Raw genomic sequence first — 23277 nt, 5'->3', positions numbered from 1 at the left:
TCTAGGATAAACGCCCAGAAGAGCACTTGTTTGTTCGTGTCATAGTTGGTTATTTAATTTTTAAGAGAAGCTGCCCAACTGTTTTCCACAGTGGCTGTCTCATTTTATACATCCATCAGATATGTACCAGTGATCCAATTTCTCTGCTTTCTCACTAGCATTTGATATTGTCACAATTTATTTTAGCAGTTCTGATAGATGTGTAGAGGTATTCGATTGTGGTTTTAATTTACATTTCTCCAATGGCTAATGATGTCGAACATCTTTTCAGGTGCTTAATTACTCTCTGCATATCCTTATCAATGAAATGTCTGTTTATGCCTTTGCCCATTTTCGAAATGGGTTTTTTTTTCATTGTCGAGTTTTGAGAGTTCATTATATATTTTAGATATTAGTCTTTTGCTAGATATGTGGTTTGCAAATATTTTCTCCCAGCCTATAGTTTGCACTTTGTCTGTTCATCTTCTTAACAGGGTCTTTTGCAGAGCAAAATTAATTTTGATGAAGTCCAATTTATCAAGTTCTTTGGCGTGAAGGAATGTTTCACCTAACCTAGATCTCAAATTTTTTTTTCTAAAAGTTTTACACTTTTAATATTTAAATTTAAGTCAGTGACCCGTATTGAGTGTGCTCCATGTAAAGTGTGAGGATTAGGGCAAGGTTCCTTGTTTTGTCTTGGCAAGCCAATTGTTGCCGCACTATGTGTGGTAGGCTCTGCATTCTGTGTTGAATTGCTTTTGCAACTTCAAAAAAATCCTTCGGGCACATTTTTGTGATTCTATTTCTAAATCGTCTATTTTGATGTATGTGTCTAGTCCTTTGCTGATACCACACAGGCTAGCTGCATAATAAGTCTTAAAATCATATAAATTGATTTCTCTTCAACTATTCTAGCTCATTTTCCTTTTCATATAAGTTTTCAAATGATCTTATTTTGTCTACCAAAAAAATATTGCTAGGATTATTTTTAGGGATTGTGTTAAATAAACTGACATAACAATTTGATGTAGAATTGACATGTCCAGACATCTAGAACATGAGTGCCACATATCTATTTATTTAGATATTATTTGATTTCTTTTGTCACTGTTTTCTAATTTTTAGTGCACAAGCTCTGAATATGTTTTGTTAGATTTGCACCAAAGTGTTTTGTTTTTTGAATGGTTTTGTTTTTATTATTTTAGGATATAAGAAGAATTCTGAAATTTTATTATTTTTCTAATTTTTATTTTTAAAATGTTAATCATCACACTTTTTAAAGTGTGATAATACAGTGCTGACAAAATAGTTCTCAGATTAGTGAGCTTCTAGAATACTCCTGTAGTCCCTCGGCCACACATTTGGCAAGATACTCCCTTAAAACCAGCATCCCTGAAAGGGAAAGCTTTGGGGGTTTGGGGGGGCCGCGTCTCTTTCTCTTTTTTTCCCACTCAGATTTCCTTCTGTGTTATGTGCCTTTTTATTCCTTATTATGTTCAAAATCCTTTTTTTGGTCACATATGAATTTTCAATTATTTCAACATCCTTTGTTGAATAGTAATTTCTGTCCTCACTGATGTATGGTGAAATCTCTGTCATATATCGACTAACCCATGACCTCTATTTCTTAGGACTACATGTCTACACAATATTAAACTGTAGTAAGTATTCTATTTCTCAAATAAGTCTTTGTTTAAGGTAAATTAAGCACTCCAACTTGTTTTTTCTCACTAACATTTTCCATTTATTTTTTTCCACTTTACTAGGGTATAATTGAAAAATAACATTGTATATACTTAAAGTGTACAAGGTGATGATTTGATATGCATCTAATTGTGAAATAATTACCATAATAGAGTTAATTAATATACTTATCACCTCACATATATACTTTAGGTGAGAATGCTTAAGATCTCTCTTAACAAATTTCAAGTATACAATACAGTATTATTAACTGTAGTCACATCCTATACATTAGATGCTTTGAACGAACTTACCTTTTAACTTTTGCTGAGGAAGATTCGCCCTGAGCTAACACTCATTGCCAATCCTCTTCTTTCTTGGCTTGAGGAAGATTAGCCCCGAGCTATTTCTTCGTATGTGGGACACTGCCATAGCATGCCTGGTGAGTGGAGTAGGTCCACGCCCAGGATCCAAACCCAGGAACCTGAGCCGCTGAAGCAGAGCATGCAATAAAGGTTTGTACCCTTTAACAAACATCTCCTCATTTCTCCCACCCCTGGCAATCACCATTCTACTCTGTGTTTCTATGAATTCAACTTTCTTTTTTTTTAGGTTCCACATATACTTGACACCTTATGACATTTGTCTTTGTCTGGCTTATTCCACTTAACATAATGCCCTCCAGTTTTATCCATGTTGTCACAAATAGAAAGAATTTCTCCTTTTTTATGGATGAATAACATTCCATTGTATATACACAGCACGTTTTCTTTATCTGTTCACCCATAGATGGACACTTAGATTGTTTCCATATCTTGGTTATTGTGAATAATGCTGCCATGAACATGGAAGTACAGACATCTCTTTGAGATACTGATTTCATTTCCTTTGAATATATACCATAGGTGGAATACTAGATCATATGTTAGTTCTCTTTTTAATTTTTCGAGGAACTTCAGTACTGTTTTCAATAATAGCTGTCTACACTCCCACCAATTTATATTCCCATCAACATTGTACAAGTACTCCTTTTCCCCCCACATCATTACCAGCATCACTTATCTTTGTCTGTTTGATAATAGATGCCCTAACAGCAGTAAGATAATTTCTCATTGTGGATTTGATTTGCATTTCCTTGATGTTAGTGATGTTGACCACCATTTCATGTACCTATTGGACATTCATATGTCTTTCTTGTAAAAATATCTATTGAGATCTTTTTCCCATGTTTTAATTGGGTTATTTGTGTTTTATGTTAAGTTGAAAGAGTTTCTAGTATATTTTGGATATTAACTCCTTATCAAATACATGGTTTACAAAAATTTTCTCAAATTGTGTTGCCTTTTGTTTTTATTGATTTTAATCTTTTGTTGTGTAGAAGTTCTTAGTTCAGTATAGTTCCACTTGTTTACTTTGCTTCTGTTGCCTTTGCTTTTGGTGTTAGATCCAAAAAACCATTGACAAGACCAATGTCAAGGAGATTTCCCCTATGTTTTCTTCTAGGGGTTTTATGGTTTCAGGTCTTACATTCAAGTCTTTAATTTTGAATAGATTTTTGTGTATGGTGTAAGATAAGAATCCAATTCTTTTGCATGCTGATATTCAGTTTTCCCTGCATCATTTATTGAAGACAATATCCTTTCCCCATTGTATGTTTTTTTGCTGCTTTGCCATAAATTAAATGATCATATATGCACAGGTTTATTTCTGTGCTCTCTAGTCTATTCCATTGATCTGTTTTTATGCCAATACCATACTATTTCGGTTACTATAGCTTTGATATATAGTTTGAAATCAGGGAGTGTTATGCTTCCACATTTGTTTTTCTTTCGCGAGGTTACTTTGGCTACTTGGGGTCTTTTTTATTTCTGTGAAAAATGCCATTGGAGTTTTGATGGGGAATGCACTGAATCTGTAGATTACTTTGGGTACTATGGACATTTAACAATATCAATTCTTCTAATGTATAAGCATGGAATACCTTCCCATTTATTTGTGTCTTCTTTATTTCTTTCATCAATGTTTTATAGTTTTCAGTGTATAGATAGTTTACCTCCTTGCTTAAATTTATCCCTAAGTGTTTTATTCATTTTGATGCCTTTATAAATGGCTTCTTTTCTTAATTTCTTTTTAGGTTAGTTCATTGCTAGGGTATAGAAATGCAACTGGTTCTTCCATGTTTATTTTGTATCTTGCGGTTTTATTCAGTTCCTTTGTTTGTTCTAACAGTTATCTGGTGGAGCCTTCAGGGTTTTCTATCTGTAAGACCATGTCATCTACAAACATATGCAATTCTACTTTTTTCTTTCTGATTTGGATTCTTTTTATTTCTTTTCTTTCTTTCTTTTTCTTTGCCTAATCACTCTGCCTAGGACTTCCAGTACCATATTGAATAGAAGTGATAACAGCAGTCCTTATTTTCTTGTTCTTAATCTTAGAGGAAAAGCTTTCAGCATTCACCATTGATGTTAACTGAGGACTTGTCATATTATGACCTTTAAGATGTTGAAGTACATTCCTTCCAAATGCCTAATTTGAGAGTTTTTATCATGATAGTATATTGAAATTTCTCAAATACTTTTTATGCATCTATTAAGATGATCATATGATTTTTATCCTTTATTTTGTTAATGTGGTCTATCACATTTACTGATTTACATATGTTGAATCATCCTTGCTTCCCAGTGATAAATCTCACTTGATCATGGTGTATTATCATTTGCATATACTGTTGAATTAGGTTTCCTAATATTTTGCTGAGGACTTTTCCATCCATGTTCATTGAGTGGCGGTAATTTAATTTTCTTGTAGTGTACATTCTGGCTTTGGTGTCAAGATAATCCTGGCCTCATGAAATGAGTTAGAAATGTACCCTTGTTTTCAATTTTTTGGAAGAGTCTGAGAAAGATTGGTATTATTCTTTCAATGTTTGGTACAATTCACCAATAAAGCCATCTGGTCCTGGTCTTTCCTTTCTTGAGGTATTTTTGGTTACTAATTCAATCTCTGTACTCATTATTAGTCTGTTCAGATTTTCTATTTCTTCATGATCCAATCTTGATAGGTTCTATGTTTTCAGGAATTTACTATTCCCTTTTCTCCAATTTGTTCGCATATAATTGTTCTTAGTCTCTTGTGATTCTTTGAATTTGTGGTTTCGATCATAATGTCCTGTCTTTCATTTATTTTATTTGAATATACTCTTTTTTTCCCTAGTTTAGCTAAAGTCTTGACAATTTTATCTTTTTTAAAAAAAATGAACTTAGTTTCATTTATCTTTTCTCTTGTCTTTCTAGTCTCTGTTTCATTTATTTCTGCCCTAATCTTTGTTATTTCCTTACTTCTAATAACGTTGGACTTAATCTTATTTTTCTTCTGTATTTTCTTAGTCTTTTTCTAGTTCCTCGATGTGTACAGTTAGATTGAGATCTCTCTTTTCTTAATGTAGGCATTTATCCCTATTAACTTCCCTCTTAGAACTGCTTTTACAGTATCCCTTAAGTTTTAATTTATGTTTCCATTTTTGTTTGTTTCAAGATAGTTTTAAATTTTTTTCTTAGACCCATTGGTTGTTCATGAGTGTCTTGAATAAATCCATATATTTGTAAATTTTGTGGTTTTCTTCCTGTTAAAATTTCTAGTTGTATACCTTTGTTGTCAGACAAACTGCTTGGTGTGATTTCAGTCTTCTTAAAATTGTTAATAATTGTTTGTGGTCTAATGCATAATTTATCCTGGAGAATGTTCCATGTGAACTAAAGAAGAATGTGTATTCTGCTGCTATCGAATGTAATGTTCTGTATATGACTGTTAGGTCCATTTGGTCTAAAGCAGTGTTCAAGTCCACAGTTCCCTTATTGATTTTTCTTTCTGGGTAATATATCCATTGTGAAATTGGAGTATTGAAATGCCCTAATATTATTGGATTGTTGTCTATTTCTCCCTTCATATCTCTTAGTATTTGCTTAATAAATTTAGGTGCTCTGATGTTATGTACATATATATTTATGATTATTATATCTTCTTGATGAATTGACCTTTTTATCATTATAGAATGACTTCCTTTGTCTCTTGTTACAATTTTTAGCTTAAAGAGGATTTTGTCTGATTATAAATATAGCTATTCCTGATCTATTTTGGTTTCCACTTGTATGGAATATCTTTTTCTATCCCTTCACTTTGAGTCTATGTGTGTCCTTAAAACTGAAAAGTCTCTTGTAGGCAGCATATTATTGGGCCCTGCTTTTTAAAATTTATTCAGCAAATGTATGCCTTTTGATTGGAGAATTTAATCTATTTCCATTTAGAGTAATTATTGATAGATAAGGACTTGCTAGTGCCATCTTATTAATTGTTTCCTGGGTGCTTTGTAATTCCTTTGTTCCTTCCTCCATCTCTTGCTGTGTTACTTTGTGAATTGGTGACTTTTTGTAGTGGTATGCTTTGATTCCCTTCTCCTTATCTTTTGTGAATCTATTGCAGGTTTTTGGTTTGTGGTTACCATGGGGTTTATATCAAAAATAGATATAACAGTCTATTTTATGCTGAATAACAACTTAGCTTCAATCACATACAAAAATTTTTTACTCCCCCCATTATGTTTTTGATGTTAGAATTTACCTCTTTTTATATTGTATATTCCTTAACAAAGTATTATAGCTATAATTATTTTAATACTATTCTATGCATGCTATAGTTATTTTTAATAACTGTCTCTTTTTTTTAAAAGATTGGCAACAGATGTTAGCTCAGGTGCCAATCTTCTTTTTAATTCTTCTCCCAAAAGACCCCCAGGGCATAATTGTATATTCTAGTCATAGGTCCTTCTGGCTCTGCTATGTGGGATGCTGCCCCATCATGGCTTGATGAGCCATGAGAGGTCCACGCCCCGGATCCAAACCAGCAAAACCCTGGGCCACTGAAGCAAAGTGTGCAAAATTAACCACTCGGCCATGGGGCTGGCCTCAATTATATCTTAACCTCCACCAATAAGTGACCTTTAATTTCAGCTTGAAGAATACCTTTCAGCATTTCTTGTAGGGCCAGTCTAGTGGTGATGAACTCCTTCAGTTTTTGTTTGGCTGGGAATATCTCTGTCTCTTCTTCATTTCTAAAGGACAACTTTTCTTGATAATGTATTCCTAGTTTAGTGATTTTTTTTTTCTTTCATGACTTTAAATATATTGTCTTACTCATTTCTTCCTGTAAGATTTCTGCTGAAAAATCTGCTGATAGTCTTATGGGGGTTCCCTTGTACATAATAAGTTACCTTTCTCTTGATCCTTTAAGATACTCTCTTTGTCCTTAGCTTTTGACAATTTGATTATGATATGTCTCAATGTGGATCTCTTTGTAATTATCTTATATGGTACTTTTTGGGCTTCAAGGATCTGGAATATCTATTTTTACCCCAGATTTGGTAAGTTTTAAACTGCTATTTCTTTTAATCAGCTTTCTATCCCTGTCTTTCTCTCCTCTCTTTCTGTCTCCCAAAATTTGTATATTGTTCAGCTTGATGGTAGCCCATAAGTTCCTTAAGCTCTCTTCAGTGTTTCTTTTTTACCTTTTTTTTGCTCTCCTTATTGGATGATTTCTACTGACCTATCTTTGAGTTCACTGATCTTTTTTTTCCTCTTCATCTATTCTGATGTTGAAACCCTGTAGTGAATATTTCAGTTCAGTTATTATATTCTTAAGCTCTATGATTTCTATTTGGCGTTTTTTTAGTATTTTCTATTTACTTGTTGAAATTATCATTTTTTTCACGCATTGCTCTCCAGACTTTAGTGAAACTATGTTGAACTTTTTTGGGGGAGTAAATTACTTATCTCCATTACATTAGAGTCAATTTCTAGAGACTTATCTTATTCTTTGGTTTGGAACACATTCCCTTATTTATCCATTTTTCTTGACTCTCTTTGTTGGTTTTCTGTGCATTAGATAAAACAACCACCTCACCTAGTCTTGACAGACTGGTCTCAGGTAGGTGACGAAACTTCCCAATCAGCCTGGTCCATGATTCTAGGAGCTTCTCAAACTTTTGTGCTTGTCCAACTGCCATCTTTGTTCTTAGTGGTTCCCAGGAGTTTAGGCTGTGCCAAGTCCTGTCAGTGTCCCAAAGGCAGAGGAAATCCTACACACCCATTCAAGCTCCTGGAGCACTAATTACTTTCTGCCCTTTTAGTTCCCAAATGCAGGCTGCTTGGAAGCCTGACTTTCTTGCAGCAACTGGGAAAGTTGGGACATTAGACATGGAGTCTAGTCCCTATCAGGGAAAAATTGTGGACTGTTGATCTTTCCTTCTCACTTTGTGCTAAGCCAGGGCAGTAGCTGCTGGTGGGGCTTGTGCACCCATATAGAACAACCTCTTTGTTCTCTGTGGTTCTGAGGGAGTCATGAATGCCGAGCCAGATGAGCTCCCAGAGCTAAGTGATTTAGGAGCCATCCTTTGAGTTGGTGCTGTATAAATTAGAGTACTAAATATGTGGACAAGCCCTTTCCAGAGAGAGGCTGGATATTTGGTTTTATTGTTGGGGTGAGCTGGGGATTGAAGGCACAGAAACTCCCTACATGCCCGATAAGCTCCCAGAGGACAACTAATTATGTTGCCCATCAGCTTCCATATGTAGGCAATCTCCTTACAGGGAGAAACTGGGAGCCTTGCAGTTGTGCCTGCTCTCTCTGCCCTGAGCTTGAGGGGATAGCTGCAGTTCTTGTACCCTCATTTAAAATATGCCGCTTTGTTTAATTTGTTCTTGGAGAATTTGCAAATGCTGAACCCCACTGGCTCTCCAAACCAAGTGTTTCATGAGCCATTGCCTTGCGTGGCAATTATAAAAGTTGGGGAGCTAGGTTTGTGGTCCAAACTCAACCCTGCTCAGGGAAAAACTGGGAGTTTGGGTTCCTATGCCAGGTGTGGGCTTATTGTATGAATGTGTCTCAGCTTTTCATATTGATTTCAATGGGGATATATTCTCATTCATCAGATGTGAAGAAATCACTCTACCAGTTTCTGGATTTCACTGGATTTCCACTGAAGGAATTGATCCATATTTATCTATATATTCAGAGTGTCCATGGGAAGAGGGAGGTCTCCTATCTACCTTCTTGCTGTTGTCCCTCTTTGAATGATTTTAAATACTATTGTATATTTAATTTTGGTGTCTATCTGTTGGCTAATATAGAGACACAATTGATTTATGTATGTTCATATTGTAACCTACAATCTTGCTGAATTCATTTATTAGTTCTAGGCTTTTGTTTTGTTTTTTTCAGGGGGTAGGTTGGGAGATTACTTGGAATTTTACATATAAACTAGAGTATCAGGTCATCTGCAAAATAGTGACAGTTATATCGTATGCCATTTGTCTCTTTTTCTTGCCTTATTACGATGGATAGAACTGCCTTATAATGGTAGATTACATTGATTGATGTTTTTGCATCCCTGGGATAAACCTCACCTCTTCCATGTGTATAATTCTTTTTGTTTATAGCTAACTTGTGTTTTCTAATATTTTGATTAGAATTTTTAAATCTGAATTCATAATATATATTGACCTATAGTTTTGTTTTGTTGTACTTCATCAAGTTTTTGTATCACAGTAGTATTAGCTTCACAAAACAATTTGGGAAATGTGCACTCCTGTTCTATTTTCTAGAAGATATTGAATAGAATTAGTGCTAGTACTACTTTTCGGCACAATTCTCTAGTGAAACTATCTGCACCTAGAGATATTTTTTTTTTGTTTTAACATTAAATATTTAATATTCTTAATAGTTATAGGGATATTTAAGTGATCTTTTATATTGGGTGTGTTGTGGTATTGGTGTTTTTTTGAGGAGTTGACGCATTACCTCTCAGTTGTCAAATTTATGTTTACGATAGTGAGTGTTTATAGTATTCCTTTACTATCTTTTTGATGTCTGCAGGGTCTATAGTGAAATTAGTTGTTGCATTCATGATAGTAGTAACTCATATAGTAACTCATATCTTCTCTCTTTTTCACTTTGCCAGTCTTGCAAGTGGTTTCTCATTTTTGTTTATCTTTTCAAAGAACCAGGTTTTGCTGCATTGTTTTTATGATTGCAATTTCATTTATTTCTGCTCTATTTTTTCCTTCCTTGTGAATATCTTTGGTTATTTTATTCTTTTTTTTCTAGGTTCTTGAGGTGGGGGCTTAGGTTCTTAACTTAAAACATGCCTTTATCCTAAGGACCTATCTTCTTTAACCTGTTTATATGGTGAATTACATTGATCTTTGAATATTGACTTGCTTTACATCCCTGAAATAATAGTTAAAGTTAGTATGATAAATTTGGCTCTCAGTACTGCTTTAGTTATTTCTCACAAATTTTTATGTGCTGTATTTTTATTTTCAATTCAGGAAAATATATTTTTTTCTACTGTGATTTCTTCTTTGGCCCATGGATCATTTAGAAGTGAATTGTTTAGTTTCCATATATTTGAAAATTTTCCTGTTATCCTTCTCTTACTGATTTCTGGTTTCATTCCATTGTTGTTTGAAAACACTCTGTATGGTTTTTATTATTTTAAAATTGCTGAGATTTGTTTCACGGCCCAGGATTTGTTCTATCTTGTTATATGTACTGACATCACTTGGAGAGAATGTTCATTCTGCTGTTGATGGGTGGAGCCTTCTATAAATGTTGAGTAGATCTTGTTGGTTGATGGTGTTGCTTAGTTTTTCTACATCCTTGCTGTTTTTCTCTCAAGTTGTCTTGTCAATCACTGAGAGTAGTATTGAAGTCAACAGCTATAACTGTGGATTAGTTTGTTTCTCTTTTTAGTTCTATTAGTAGTTGCTTCATATCTTTTTCAGTTCTGTTTTTCTGGTGCATACACATTTAGGATTGTTATCTCTTCTGGGTAGATTGGCCCTTTAATTATTATGCAATTTCCTTCACTTTTCTGGTAGTTTTCCATGATCTAAAGTAGATTTTACGTGACATTAATGTAGCCACACCTGTTTTCCTTTAATTAATCTTTGCACGATGCATTTTTCCATCCCTTTAATTCCAATATACCTATATCTTAATATTCAAAGTGAATTTCTAGTAGACAGCATATATTGGCTTACGTTTTTTAATCCACTCAGTTAATCTCTGTCATTTAATTTATATATTTAAACCATTTCCATTAAAAATATTTATTGATATGTTAGGGTTTAATTCTTCCATTTTGATTTTATTTTGTGTTCATTTTCTCTCTTCTTTATTTTTCTGTTTTTATTCCTGTCCACTTGTCACTTACTTAGCTATTTTTTAAATTCCTTTTTGATATATTTACATTGTTTTGAGTGTGTCTCTTTCTATAGAATTTTTAGTGGCTGCTCTAGGTATTACAATAAATATACATAAATTATTCCATTCTGCTGGTATCAATAGTCTGCCATTTTGAATTAAGTTTGGAAAGCTCACCTACTTTTACCCCCTAAGTCTTCCCCATTTATAATTGTCTTAAATATTATTTCTGCATAGATTTAGACCTGTATGAGATGGTTTCATAATTGTTTTCAGCACCAAACACAATCTAAAAAACTTAAGAGAAGGAAAATTAATTTATCCGTATTTTTAATCTTTCCATTGTTCTTCTTTCCTTTTTGATATTCCAAGATTTTTTCTATTGTTTTCTTTCTATTTAGAAAATTTTCTTTATCCATTCTTTTAGGACATGTCTACTGCTGATACATTCTCTTAGTTTTCCCTCCCATTAGAATGTCTCGATTTCCCTTCCATTCCTAAGCATATTCTTGTTATATAGAAAATTCTTCATTGACAGTCCTTTTCTTCCAGCACTTGAAATATGTTGTGCTATTTCTCTTTGACCTCCATGGTTTCTGATGGGAAATCTTGTCAATCAAATTGTTTTTTCCCTATAGGTAAGGTGTGTGTTTCTCTTTTGCTGCTTTCAAGATATTTTCTTTGTTTCAGTTTTCAGAAGTTCTACTGTGATTTGTTGTGACGTGGATGACTTTGGGTTTATCGAATTTGGAATTCTTTAATCTTCTTAAATCAATAGGTTTTTGTCTATTGCCAAATATGTAAAGTTTTTGGCAATTATTGATTGGAATACTTTTCCAGTCCTGCCCATTTTCTTCTTTCCTTATGAAACTCAAATGACAGAAATATTAGATCTGACAGGTCCCTGAGGCTATGTTTATTATTTTTTTCAGTCTAAATTTTCTCTATTCAGATTGGGTGTTTTGTCATTCTATCTTCAAGTTCACTAATTCTTCAAGTTCAATGGATGACATTATCTCATTGGGGACAAGTGTCTCGGTACAGAGAAGTGTCCATTGAAATCCAGGCTCCTTATGTGGTCTTCAATGACATCACAAGCAAGGGAATAGGGATTGTTACCTCCCCATTTGGATGAAAATTCCGACTTCTTACTCAGCCTTCTTTGACATCAACGTGGTTGAAGGGTTGTTCACATCCAAGCCCCCTACTTGGCCTTTGCTGGCATGAATGAGGTATCAAAATAGTTTCTTCTGTGATGTTTGGATGGAATAGAGTAGTCATTGTGTAAGGGTTTTTTTCTTGCTGGACTGTCCCTTTTCTGGTCCTTTGGTGAGAGAAAAGCAGTCTCTCTGGGGCCTTTTTTGACTATGCCCACTGACATTTCCAAGCCTTAGGCTTTTTCATCTCCAAGTCTGGGATATGAAGTAAAAAGAAAACTCGAAGAACTCACTACCCTGTTGTTGCGGGGTTCTGAGGTGCCTAACTGGTCTTCCTTCTTCTCTCCAACTTTCAGAGTCTTCTTATATTTGTTTTATGTATAATATCCATGGTTTTTCATTGTACCTAGTGAGAGGGATAGTCAAAAGTATTTCTACTCCTTCTTCCCATAAGCTGAAGTTGAGACTATATCAGATTTTTTTTTTTTTAGAGGAAGATTAGCCCTGAGCTAACTACTGCCAATCCTCCTCTTTTTGCTGAGGAAGACTGACCCTGAGCTAACATCCACGCCCTTCTTCCTCTACTTTATACGTGGGATCCTACCACAGTATGGCTTTTGCCAAGTGGTGCCATGTCTGCACCTGGGATCTGAACCAGTGAATCCCAGGCTGCCGAGATGCAGAATGTGAGAACTTAGCTGCTGTGCCACCGGGCCAGACCCAGATTTTTTTTTTTTTCTGAGGAAGATTTGCCCTGAGCTAATATCTGTTGCCAATCTTCCTCTATGTGTGAGTTGCCACCACAGCATGTCCGTTGACAAGTACTGTGGTCCATGCCCAGGAACTGAACCTGGGCTGCTGAAGTGGAGCATGCCAAAGTTAACCACTAGGCCACCAGGCCGGCACCTCAGCTTTTTTAAAATTTGGATTTTGATATGTATCGGTAAAGAATATTTCTTGAAAAGAGGTACATATCTATGAAAGAGGCTAATTATAATCAAGGAAAAGAGAGTAGTTCAATTTGATTGAATATAAGAAAAATGAAAGGCACTAACTATACAATAGAAAAGGTTTCTAAGAATGTTTTTGCACTTTTTATGGGTTGTAAAAGAACTAGATGAAGAAAGGCATTGAAGTAGGGAAAGAAATATACTATGATCATTAAGAATAAGACAGTAGAGTTAGATCTATTCTTAAAAAAATAGAAAAATTTTAAATAATTGGGCTATAACTTTCAAATTTTCCAGTCTCTCCAGAAGTTATTGTAACCCCAGTACAATAGCTGTAGCTGTGCAATATTGAAGGACTTCTTTAATCTTTCCAATTTTCACTTTCTCACAAGATGTTTTTAAAGATTATTGGGGATAATGTAACCTGCTGAATATATGTTTGAACATGGGAAATACTGAGAATTTAAACAGAAGTTTTAGGGAGAGTAGACAGGGACCACATCATTTCTACAGAATTTAGAAATTCAAGAGCCTGGAAGGAGGTTCTAGATGAACAGGAGGTATAAGCAGGGTAGAAATTTAGGGAGACAGATTTCATGTGAAACCAAACAAGAGAAAGAGCCATGTTGAAGCGACTAAGCTTAAGATAATGAATGGAAGATATCTGGTGGAAAAAAAATCCTTAAGAAAACATGGGTTAGGGAACAGCCTTGTGGCTGAGTGGTTAAGTTTGCACACTCCGCTTCGGTGGCCCAGATTTTCACTGGTTTGGATGCTGAGGGTGGACATGGCACCGCTCATCACCATGCTGAGGTGGTGTCCCACATAGCAGAGCCAGAAGGACGTACTACTAGAATATACAACTATGTACTGCGGGTTGTGGGGAGAAGAAGAAGAAGAAAAGAAGATTGGCAACAGATGTTAGCTCAGGTGCCGATCTTTAAAAAAAAAAAGAAAAAGAAAGAAAACAGGTTAATACATTGCCCAAACTGAACATAACTCCAAGTCTAGAATTTTTAATAATTCTAATTGAAAGATGCTCTCTCTTTTAGACATTTTTATACTAGAAAAAGATATCTTTTCTGACTCATATATCTGTAGCTTTAAAAGCCTAATCAAGATCTGCAGATAAGAAATGGATACGTTGTCTGATGTAGCTTCTATTGTTTTCTGTATTCCCAACAATAACTTTCAATTTGGTGTGGTCAAGAAAAAAAAAGGTTTAAATATGCATAGTTTAGTGTTTAATCCTCTGTTCTCTGATAATAGATACTTAACACTGCATTCTTTACAACTGCCTTCTCAAAACAGAATCAGGACTATCTCTACTTCAACTCAATAAATTTTCTTGGGCTAAACTATTTTTCAGGAGTTATAAAAGCCGAATCTGTACCCTAAATTAAAACATACCATCTTTTCAGAGAGAATAGTAGCCTGTTAATGTATAATTTTGTTCGAGTGAGTTGAAGTTACACTAACTTTTCGAGAGATTAGTAAATTTGAAAGTTACAGGCCAAACTAGGAGACCCAAGATTTTAAGGAAAAAATTTTGTGTGCCAAGTTTAAAATAAAGGCATCAGGATAAAAATCACTTTATTTGTATGATATTGGGCAAATTCTCAACTATCTTTACCTACATTTCTTTAATTCTGCTTAGAGTGCCTTAGATTATTGTGTTTTGTTTTGTGTTTTCTTAAAAAAGTGCATAGCATTGTACCCAGCCTTAGGTATCTACCAACTGCTACCTCAATTCTCATATTTGTGTTGTGTTGACAAAACCAAGTCAGAAGAAAAGAGCTGGAGGAGGACATGTGAGTGGCTGACAGGGATGGAGAAGTGTCATTTACTTGGTTGTATCAGTTGTGGGGATTTCATAGACTGATTGGAAACGTGATGCTTAGATTCTTTTTAAAAGGTACGTCCACTTTTTTTCCTGTCTAATGTACTGTCTTCTTTTCACTAATCTTCAGTCGGCATATTGTGCCTCTCTGTTCCCCATCCTAAAGAGAGTTCTTTCCATGTCTCCCCTCCCCTCCTTTCCTGGGACACTGAGGACAGCATTAGTCAGGATTAAGCCACATTGCATCCATGATGCACTGTTTAAATGCATCCCATTGAACCAACAGAAAGGGTAAGATTATGATAGTCACTCATCTTAGCAGGTCACAAGCTATATTTTGGAACTTTCAATAACTCTGTGTTAAAATTCTAAAAAAGCATATTCTTTTAAATTTTTGTCAGATAAGAATCAAAAGAAGAGAATTTATGTGTGGTAACTAGAAATTTTCCCCTAGATATTAAATCATCTTTAAGGAAAAACCTTTTCCTGTGGTAAACAACTATAATGGCTTAGGGTATATTCCTTCATTCCTTGTGCACACATGCTCAATAGTCTGAATCTGCACAAGTAGCTTGCTTTCTATTTTGCCTTAACTGGTAGTAATCTATATAAACAAATATTTCAAAATTAAATTATATATGTATGTATATATATGTCCATATATACATACAGATATATAATTATTGCCATATTGTTTATATGCATACACTTGTCATTATTATCACATTCTTTGAATAAGCATTTATTGAGAACCTAACAAGTCCAGGATGGCTACAATATAGTTGTTAGGGATACAGAGCTAAAAGAGAGGTTCTGCTCTCTAATTCACAGGCAAGTAGGTCAGTGTAGGCATTTAAAAAAAATGCAAATGTGACTTTTACACAAAAACATAAAGAGCATATGTCAAAAATTTGTTTAAGTTACTAAAGAGGAACCAGCAGAATGGCAAAGCTGGTTTCAAAAAAGACTGTTAAGAGACCAAAGTATATATAGTCAATAAAGAAAAGAATGTTAAAATTAGATTGGAGAATTGTAAAATGATTACAACTTGATTATAAAATTTTATTTGGGGCTATCTTTTCTACCAAATAGAAATTATTAGCATTTCTACTACACAAAACTTATTTGCAGATTATCAGTATTCTTCGAGGCAGCATCTAACCTTACAGATATAGGGCCACAATGGATAGTAAACAAAAAGTCAAATGATGGGAGAAACCCCTTTGGCTCCAAATGACTTTAGGCAGGATTTTCGCACGATGCTCTAGGATAGCTTTGCAAAGACACACAGTGATCCTTTGCCATATTTCTTACTTTGGGTAATTTTTATAAACATTTATATGAAGAAGACAGGTAATTAGAGATTTCACACAATGTCTTGAGTGATTTGAGACTTAGGAATTACTTACCTGAGTTTTCCTTTACATATGTTTCAAGTAAAAGGATGAACTGAATAAAATAATTTCTAAACATTGACCTTCATTGTACAAACAATTGCTTAAAATTGACTTATTTGATTCTCTGAAGTTTGTTCTTTCGACTTCATCTATTGTGGGGAATACTTGGGATAATTTTCTTTACTGCCTTGGTGGCCCTCAGTAATTAAGTTTTATTGTCTCATAGTCCATCATTTTAATCTTCCTAAATGCTGCCTGGTAGATTCCAGATACAGTTGCTGGCTTCCAGTGTCCTCAAATCTTGATGTGGCTATACACCCCTTATCTAATCCATGTGAATGAGGAGATTTGCAGCTTCCATGGTTATTATCTCGGCCCACCCTGCACAGCCTAGAGTTAAGCAGGAATCTCTGAAGTAAAATCCTCTGCTGGGCCATCTGTTAATATAGCACAGTTTAAAATATTATTTGCATTTACTTTATCCCACAGGACACCACAGTAGAATTCCCTCTTGGGCAAATCTGTGAAATAGATATTAGCAATAGATTTTTAAAGGCAATTTTTTTTTGGATAGGAGATAATATAACACCCATTAACTCAATTGGGAATATACTTGAACTGCCTATTCTCACTCCAACTTGTCATCACCATGAGCAGATGTTAACACAAAAATAAAAATCACAATATGAAAATCACAAATCAACACTTGAATTAGTGGACAAAATATTCAAAATCCTTAAACTTTGAAAATAGAAAACCTATAATAGATTCAGAATGCTTCAAGATTTCCACATTCCTGCCACATGATCCATACAAGAACCATGCTATTTTATTCTTTATAAAGTACCTCTGATTCTACATAAAGTGGCGTACACTAAACCACTCATAAAGAGTATCTAATCATAGCTTAACTACATTTGAGGCAAAAACACATCTAATATCTGGTGGTCCTTTAAAAATAAGTCTGAAGAAATCAGATACGAGACCTTGTTGAGATTGGATTTTTGTTGCCGTCATCCTGATTGTTTTATAATCCAAATGTATATTTACCTGTAGAATATTTTTTAAATATAATGAAATGCCTGCATTCTTAAACTTTCTCTTACAAGAAAGTTAAAAGTTTCTCTATCTTCCAACTTTAAGGTAAGTCTCTGGCTGCAAATAATAACAATGACTATTGTCGCAAAAATATCAAATTATTATTTTTGTAAAAATTATAAATGTTTATTTTAACAAATTGAGCATATGAAAAAAACTTAAATAACTGCTCCACTTTTCGATACCGGGAAATAGATATCACTATTAAAATTAGGTTAGTATCTTCCCAGACACCTTTATTTGCTTATAGAGAAATTAGAGTCAGATAGATTAAAATACTTTCATAAAAACTTGACCATATTATATGTGGTAACTTGAATATGTGTTGTTAAATTGTATTTAAATTAGTACAAGGAAAAGAAATTGAATTGAAAGTGAAGGAATGGCTAAAATTCACTTAGTATTTGCAAGGCAAATAATACTACTTTTTAAAATATTTCCTTAACTATTAATAAAAAAAGATAATGACAAATGTGACTGGAATCACTGTATTTCTTTCAGATACTTGTCTGTAGTCAGATTTGCCTCTCTGCTGTGATAAAGTCATTAACTCTCACCCATTTCCTCTCACTCCTCAGCTATGAGTGTTTGTTAGTTCCAGTATCAGCTTTTTACTCTCAACATTTAAAATATTTGTTTTCTTAATAATAAGTTGAATTATTATCTAGAAATTGTTCCAAATTCAAATGGAATGATTATTACCTTCCTTCCATCCCTCCTGTCACTTTTTAATGCTGATATCAATGAGCAGTTTTCTTTCCCTGCTAGGTTGTTCATAGAAATTCTTCCTTCCTTCCTTTTCTCCTTTCTTCTTTCCTTCCTTCTCTTCTTTTTTCAATTCATTCTTATTTATTTTTAAAGAGATTGACAGAGCTTGCATGGACCTATTTCCCCAACACACTTTTGAAGATTTATATATTTGCGTTTGTTCTCTCTGCTTATTTTTTAATGAATAATGGTCTACAGTATAAAATAGGGTGACTGCTTAAACCCATAAACCTTTTATTTTGATTCTATAGAAAAGATCAGTTTTTCAAGTAGATGCTTAACTGTGAGTTCATAGTATACAAGGAACTTCAGTTAACTTCATATGTGCTTCAGAGGAAGAGCAGATTCATATTAGTTTATATTATCCCTTGCATAGGGCTTACAAATAAAATATAACCCCTTAGTCAAATTTCAATATTAGACAAAAAAAATGAATATTTTCTTTTTACTCTAGATAGTCCAGTGAAACATACTTACATTAAAAAAAAAAAAAAAGAAAGAAAAGAAAACTTCCGTGTATCTGATATTCAGATTTCACCTGGGACCTGTATTTCTATTTGGCTAATTTGGGCTACTCGCTACTCTATCCTTGAGAAGACAAGAAAAATAAGAAATGGAATAAGGTGAGAAAATATGATGAAATCTAAATCAACTAAAATTGATAGTTTATCCTAAACTGTTATGAACTAAGTATTCATGTTCCCCTAAAAGTCATATCTTGAAATCTTAATCGCCATGTGATAGAATATGATGGTCTTAGAGGGTGGAGTCTTTGGGAGGTAATTAGGGTTTAGTGTCCAGATAAGAAGAGATACTTTCTTTCTCTCTCTCTCCCTGCCACGTGTGGAAATGTCACAAACCAAAATTTGGGGGAAAAAATGTAGCCAGACACAAAAGAATGTTGTTTAATTCCAAGTATATAATGTTCAAAAATAGTCAAAAAATTAGTATTAGAGTTCAAGATAGTTGTTATTTGGCCAGGAGGCATGGGAGGTGGCGTTCGGGAAGGGCATGAAGAGGGTTCATAGAGTACTAGAAATATTTTATATTTTGAACTGAATGGTTGTAGCATAAACAGTCATCTTGTGATGGTTTGTTAAGTAGTATGTATACTTTTCTCAATGAGCAATATATTGCAAATTTTTTAAGTCAAAAAAAGAAATTATGAGTTATTTCCAATGTGCATGACATTCTTTAAGCACTTAATACCATTTAAGAGACAATACAAATAAACTGGGTGATCAGAAATTATAATTTTTATTTTTTAATTCTTATATGCTGAGATAGTGAAAAATTTAGAATTCGGTGTATATTAATTAAGAAGAAACAAGTTACTTTATTCAATTTTATCTTAATCATCAAATTTTGTCCACCTAAAAACTTTATCACTATTTTTTTTTTTTTTTGGTAAGGAAGATTGGCCCTGAATTAACATCTATTGCCAATCTTCCTCTTTTTTTTTCCCTCCCCAAAGACCCCCCCTGCCCCCAGTGCATAGTTGTATATCCTACTTGTAGGTTTTTCTAGTTCGCCTATGTGGGACACCACCACAGCATGGCTTGATGAGCAGTGCTAGGTCCATGTCCAGGATCTGAACCAGAGAACCCTGGGCCACTGAAGCGGAGCACACGAAATTAACCACTTGGCCATGGGGCTGACCCTATCACTAATATTTCAGAAATGTTAATTTAAAAGTAAAGAGCAGAAAGTAGTTTTAAATAAGACAGATTGTTTTTACCTACTGTGTCCTTCCATATTATAAATATCTGAATCATATATTAAAAGTTACATGATCTCATATAACTTATGTTTGCTAGATAATTACCTAATTGAATTTATTAGTATTCTCTTGTCCAACCACTGTCAATGATTAGCCAAACCTGTTAACATAAAACACGTATTCCTGTACCCAACAGGAGGGGTAATGTGTAATATGGCCTAACACATCTTAGCAGCTCATCTGCTACTACTCAGTTCATCCTCTTCAGTAACCTGTCTCGTCAGTAACTATAAACATGTCTTGCTTTAGCATCATCACCGTCATTATCATCACTCTTCTAAGAGCTTAACATATAATTTATTCAATCCTACTAATAAGTCTAAGAAACGTACGGTTACTATTCTTATTGTACAGTTGAGAAAATTAAGATATAGAGTTTAAATAATTTACTCAAGGTCATACAGCTAGTAAGTAGCTGTTTTATAAGAAGAAGCCATATGTAATAAGTTATTCACAAAAATTCTTAGGCTTAAATCTTCTTTGAGAGAAAAGCAGAAAATAAAAGAAAACGTTTTCTAAAATGAAACATTCATTTTCCATCTTGGTAGTACTATTTAAATGTACTTTTTTGTATATTATGTTCCTTTTAGTAGAGATGTGCAACAATTTTAGCAATATAACAATATGTTTACAAATAATCATAATATTACCACTATATCTTATGATAATATACTGATACATTGTGACCTCAATAAAGACAAATGCAGGCTAAAGTCACAAATGTAATTACATGTGGTTCATTTCATTTTCAAAGGTCATTGAAATATTGTGATAAATAATGTGGTTTTCTCCATTTGGATCTCAACATTTATTTTCATATGTTTCAAAATCATGGATGTCATGCATGAACCAAAGGCTTGCTGTGTAATGGATGTGTCTATTTGTTCATGTCTAGATAAACAACTAAAAACACATTTCCAAACTCTTATTAACAGCAACAAGCAAATAATTCCTTCAGGCTACAGAGGCAAAACACAAACATAGAACTTGCTCAGTTTATCATATTTTTATCTCATAGAATTATTGCGCCTTAGTTTTATTCAGAAAGGTATAGAAACCACATAATGCAATTCTAAACCAGTGCCTGCCCTCCAGCCTGAAGACTTCCTTGGGATAATGAGAAAGGCCATGCAACACATATGTGCTTGGTCTTGAGCTTGTTTCCTTCCAGAAATTCCATTTAGAGAGACTTTAGATTTGTGAGAACTGAAAACCAACATTTAGTCCACTGAGTGTGTTAAGGAAGACTCGGTGAGAAAAGATAGAGTGGAAATTTATTAGATTCCTCTTGAAGGATCTCTTTTCTCTCTCTCTCCCTCTCTCTCTACCTCCCTCCCACTCTTTCAACTTACTCTCTTAGGTGAGGACCAGAAACTTTTTGTGTGACGCACTTTTGAAAGATTGGTGTTCTGGATCTACACGTTCTCACGCACTCTTTGGCCATAGCAATAGCGGCCACATTCCCAGATGCATTTGGGAACAATTCTCAGGAACAGTGAGAATTCTGGTTCCAGCATCCACAGATATGCAAAACCAAGTGATCAGGTAGGAGGATAAATCATGCGTTCTTGAATAACGTCATTCCATAGGGTCTATGTCAGGCCTAGACCCAACTCTGAAATGGAAAGTGCGTATTTCTCATCCTTTTTTCCTTTTCTTTCAGATCATATACTTGAGTGGAATGGCAAGAATTGCAAGGGAGAGAGACATTTTTCTCTCTGTAAGGCCCTGGCATAAAAATCATGACATATGGATAAAAAATATAGAGATCAGAAATGTAACCTGGCACGAGAAAATTCTGAAGAAAATATTAAAAAAGAATAATATCATAGCTATTATATATGAAGTCCAGGAGACATCAATGACATTGACAAAGATAAGTAAGCCAGGACACATTTTCAAGAGAATTAAAATTAGTTTACTTCAGGATTGAATCAGAAAGTCATGATTATTTTCAGCTGGGGAACATTTTAGACTTGAAACCAAATTAAGTCGACCTGAGGCTCAAGTAAACATCTTCCAATTCATTTGGAATATCAAACTAAAATAAAGAGATCATTATTGTCCCAAGAAAGAGAACAATAAAAACCTAAAGAACATCCTAAATGGATAGCCTTTATATAAGGAAAGGAAGATAATAAGCTGGTCCAGAAGTAATCTTGTTGGTTTGTGGCAGAGAATTCCAAAAACACACATATCTGAAGCATGGTCCAGAGGAGAAGGTGCAACCTCCAGATGAATATGTCCACTTAATGCCTGTAGATGCCTTGCCCCTGGCAATATAGACAAAATAAGAGCCACTGCAAGTGTTCTAGAGCACATGGCCCAGATCAGACTGTTACTTGAGTCTATAAGTGATATTGAAAAGATTCTGAGTATAGTTAAATACAGGTTATTAATATATAAAATTGGGTGCAGTTATATCAGAATGTTTCCATTTTATCATTTTTTTTTTTTGTTTAATCTGTGCCACTTCCTAGGCATTGATCAAAATATCAGCAAGGTAGGGGCCGGCCCCATGGCCGAGTAGTTAAGTTCGTGCACTCGGCTTCAGCAGCCCAGGGTTTTGCTGGTTCAGATCCTGGGTGTGAGCACTGCCATCAGTTCATCAGGTTCATGCTGAGGCACAACCCACATAGCATAACTGGAAGGACCAACAACTAGAATATACAACTATGTACTAGAGGGCTTTGGGGAGAAGAAGAAGGAAGACAAAAAAAGATTTGCAACAGATGTTAGCTCAGGTGTCAATCTAAAATGATATCAGAGAGGTATAATATAACTTGTTTTCTCAAACGTGTGAGCTCTATGAGTCTCTATATTAAGATAGTCATTTACTTTTTAATAATTACTCTGCCCCAAATATTATACTAGATTCTAGACTACAGAAATATACCATAATTATTTCCCTCACGGAACTTTCAGCCTTGCGGGAGGGACAGGAGAGAAAACCGTTGATGAGTGCACTGAAAAGGTTCGCTTTAAAGACTAGTCAGCAAAAAGGCACCATTTGTAATCTAATGGCCGAGTAAGGAAAGCTTCCTCTTGGGGAGTTCTGTTTTAGCTCAAAATAGACATTAGCCAAGTGGACTCTGGGAGAAAAAAAGAGAAAAGAAGACTATTTTAAGCACAATGGCCAGCATATGAAGATAGAAAACATAGAATTGCTAAATCTAAAGTTAATACGTTTCATATGGAAGATTACTTTGTTATATGAAATAAACAGTTCTTTTTATGCTCAGCTTTAATTATTTGATATGTGGCATCACCTACCTGAAAGCTTTGAATTTCTTAGAGAAGCCTGGTTACCACATCCCGTGTGTGTGTGTGTGTGTGTGTGTGTGTGTGTGTGTGTGTGTTAGAA

The 23277-nt window shown here is 34.4% G+C and overlaps 1 long non-coding RNA gene across 1 annotated transcript; it reads left to right on the top strand.

Annotated features, from left to right (window-relative positions):
- Positions 1–12077: 12077 nt before the first annotated feature.
- LOC139082657 (uncharacterized) lies at positions 12078–22012 on the top strand. The gene is made up of 5 exons (XR_011538864.1): positions 12078–12155; positions 14814–14945; positions 18588–18756; positions 21274–21458; positions 21577–22012. It is a non-coding gene; the product is annotated as an uncharacterized lncRNA (long non-coding RNA).
- Positions 22013–23277: the final 1265 nt, after the last annotated feature.

Source organism: Equus przewalskii, chromosome 3, assembly GCF_037783145.1.
Source record: "Equus przewalskii isolate Varuska chromosome 3, EquPr2, whole genome shotgun sequence".
Lineage (NCBI taxonomy): Eukaryota > Metazoa > Chordata > Mammalia > Perissodactyla > Equidae > Equus > Equus przewalskii.
This window is presented reverse-complemented; position numbering and strand designations above follow the sequence as displayed.